Consider the following 3,427-nt stretch of genomic DNA (forward strand, 5'->3'; position numbering starts at 1 on the left):
GGATTTCTGAGTTTGAGGCCAGCCTGGTCTACAAAGTGAGTTCCAGGACAGCCAGGGCTACACAGAGAAACCCTGTCTCGAAAAACCAAAAAAAAAGAAAAGAAAAGAAAAGAAATGTGTTGTCATTGTGAAAAATATTCATAATCTTGAGGCTAAGAAGAGCTCAATGGACAAGATGTTTGCTAAACAGGGATAAAAATCTGGGTTCAAATCCCCAGCACACCTGTAAAAGTGGTGGCATCTATAATCAGCACCGGCGAGGCCAAAATACTAAACTCTGGGTTCAGTGAGAGATCCTGTTGGAGGGAAATGAGGCAAAAGGACTGGAAAGATGACTCTGTGTTAAGATAAGAGCACTTACCGTTTTTGTTTGTTTGTTTGTTTTTCTTATTGAGACAGGGTTTCATTCTGTATACCTGGCTGGACCAGAACTCAGAGATCTGCCTGCCTCTGCCTCCAGAGTATACCACCACACCCCTCTAAAAAATGCCTGATCACATAGAACTATCATCCTAATACTTGAGAAGTGAGGCGGAAGGATCAGGACCTAGGCTGCATAGCAAGTTTGAGGACAGCCTGGACTACAGGAGACCTATCTCAAAAAGCAAAAAGCCAAAGGAAGGAAAGAGGTGGGCTTGGGAGGAGAGAGATCTCAGTGGTTAGGAGGGTGTGCTGCTCTCCCAGAGTTTAGAGGACTCCAGGGGATCTGAAAGCCTCTAGCTTCACAGGCACATACATGTACACTTACACAAACACATCATTAAAAATAAACTTTGAACTATGTTGTCAACTTTTGTGAGATCTTCAAAGTTGAAACTTCCTCAGATGGCAAGTCAAATGCAGAAGAAAGGAAAAGGGGTTGGAGATGTGGCTCAGTGCCAGGTTAGGCAGGAGGTCCAATCTCCAGTACAGAGAGGAGGGTGTGGAGGGAGGCAGGAAGACGAAAGGAATAAAGTAAAAATACAACCTCTTGCCGCTCTACCATTTACAGCTATTTTTATGTCAGGAGGGTTTTTTCCCCCATGCTGTGCAAGAAAGAAAGAAAGAAAGAAAGAACTCCAAAAGACAAACTTCGATGTACATTTCATTCTTAGCATCTTTCACCTATAATTTTAACTCTCTGAACATCTCAAAGGCTCTCCTGGGTTTGCTTCATAAGCAGAGGTTAACAGTGAGGTTATACTTCTCTCTGGACACGACTTGTAGTCCCGGCACAAGTGTGAGGTGAGAGCAAGATGATCTGGAGTTCAAGACCAGCATTAGCTTATGTTCCGGGCCAGCATGAGACCCTGTCTCTAAAAATAAACAGAGCTGGCAAGAAGGCTCATGGGTGAGGTGGCAATTGTTCCATGAGATTGATTCCCAGGACATATATGGTAGGAAAGAACAGACTCCATTAAATTGAACCAACCCCCAAAAGCTGTCCTCTGAGCTCAAAAAAGCATGTCAGGCTAGAAGCCTTTACCTTCTGAGCCATCTCAAGCCCACCTCCACCACTCCCCCCCCCACCTGTTTTTAAGACAGGGTCTCTCTCATATAGCCCAGGTTTGTCTTAAACTCCAGATCCTCTGGTCTCCAAGAATCTTTTTTAATTTGAGGGAGTTTTGTACTGTTGGTAACTATTCTCTTTTTTCCTTCCTCAGATATTTTAGTACCCAAGTGAAAAGCCAGCTTCTTAATCCTGACTGGACTCCACACTATATTCGTACGCTGTTGGGTGGGAGGGGAGGGTGAGCCTTGTCACGAAATTTAGAATCACTATTCAAATCTAACCACATTAGAGAGATGAGGCATCTCTTACAAATTGCTTACTTAGGGTCCTCAGCCTAGAGGCCGCCAGACAAGCACTGCAATGTTTGAAGCACTTTTAATGATTTGTCTTTGAAAACACTGAGTTGCTGCAGATGGAGGGAAAGGAAAGGAGACGCCATTTTGCCTGAAAGAGCCTGCCAGCAGCTATCGTGATGCCTTTGACCGGGAGCCACTGAGCCTTAGCAGGGCGAGGTTTCTGCAAGGATTTCTTCCTTATTATCCCCCTCACCAGGGATAGGCTGTGGGTCTATGTATGTGTACTTAACAGGAAAGAAGTGGTATTTTCCTTGTGTTAGATGATTGGTCAGCATGTGAATATCCCTTTGGAATTTGAAGGGGAAAACAGTGTACAGAGTTTTGAATGCATTATCACAAGATGTTTTTGCTTTTATTTGTATGGGGCTTTTTTGTTTGCTTGCTTTTGTTTTGACTTTTTATGGAAAACATCGGATCTGATATCAGAGCTTCAGAAATACTGGATGGCTCAGTTCCTCATACATTGAAACAAGCAACAGGGAGTAAACGAATCGCAATTGTTCTCAGCTTTGTATTGTGGTTTAAGATACTTAGGAATTAAAATGTAGGTCGGTGATGGAGGATTTGCCTAGAACGTTCTATGTCAGTCCTGAGTTTGAACCCCAGCACAACAAAAATAAATCTAAAATACAGCAAGTGATAAAATATGCAGGGTCCATGGAAGTCCAAACAGGTTTTAAGAGCTTTCAAAGGAACAGAAAATTGCATATAAATGGGGTCTATTGACCAGAAAGTGGATGAGAACACTAGCATTCTACCAGCCAGGATTCACAAGTCCTAGTGGGCAGACTACAGAAGTGGGTGAGAAGCTGAGACTGGGCAGAGAGTGAGGGGGGACGAGTGGGCACAGGGGCCTGGAGAGCAGGCCCTCATCGTCTGAGGCCACAGATACACTGGCTTGCAGGGAGCAGGGCACAGCTGTCCATGAGTCCATCCACTGACTGAGAGGTTCCCTGGCCACAGAAGTCCAGGAGAAGCAAGCATGGGAGAAAGGACTGTGGGCAGAAGGGTCAGAACAGGCCAAGTTCAGGACAGGCAGAAGACAACAAACTTTCAGGGTGGCTGAGATGAAAAATTAAAATTAATAAAACAAATCTAAACTCTTTGGAAAACAAATTCCTCAGTGTAAAATCTAATGAAAATGTCAAAAATATGCTTTATCATTTGTATTTTAAATGGTTATGCACATAGTTTATTTTAAATGGTCATACATACAGTTTTTTTTTTAATTTGGCTTCTTAAGGATAAATGTGATTACTGGAAATATATTTTCTTTGTCATGGGTATTTCTAAATACTAAAATGAGTGGGGTTTGCATACAAATGATTCCTGGAAGTTGATGAACTAGAATCTTGATAGTATCAATCTTAATAAAATACTTAAAAAAAATCATATTTGAATCAAAGCCAGCTTGGTCTACATAGTGAGTTGCAGACCAGTTAGACCTATAGAATGAGACTATGTTTTAAAAAAGAAAACAAAGGCAGGCAGATTTCTGAGTTCGAGGCCAGCCTGGTCTACAAAGTGAGTTCCAGGACAGCCAGGGCTACACAGAGAAACCCTGTCTTGAAAAACCAAA

The 3,427-nt window shown here is 42.6% G+C and overlaps 1 protein-coding gene across 1 annotated transcript in view; it reads left to right on the forward strand.

Moving 5' to 3' along the window:
- The window catches only part of LOC110291452 (aldehyde oxidase 2), an 86,008-nt gene extending 84,180 nt beyond the window's left edge, over positions 1-1,828 (forward strand). Inside the window, exons 35-36 of the mRNA XM_021158623.2 lie at positions 1,644-1,705; positions 1,817-1,828. The gene's annotated coding sequence lies outside the window, so the exon portion shown is untranslated. The remainder of the gene's footprint in view (positions 1-1,643; positions 1,706-1,816) is intronic.
- Positions 1,829-3,427: the final 1,599 nt, after the last annotated feature.

Source organism: Mus caroli, chromosome 1 (assembly GCF_900094665.2).
Source record: "Mus caroli chromosome 1, CAROLI_EIJ_v1.1, whole genome shotgun sequence".
Lineage (NCBI taxonomy): Eukaryota > Metazoa > Chordata > Mammalia > Rodentia > Muridae > Mus > Mus caroli.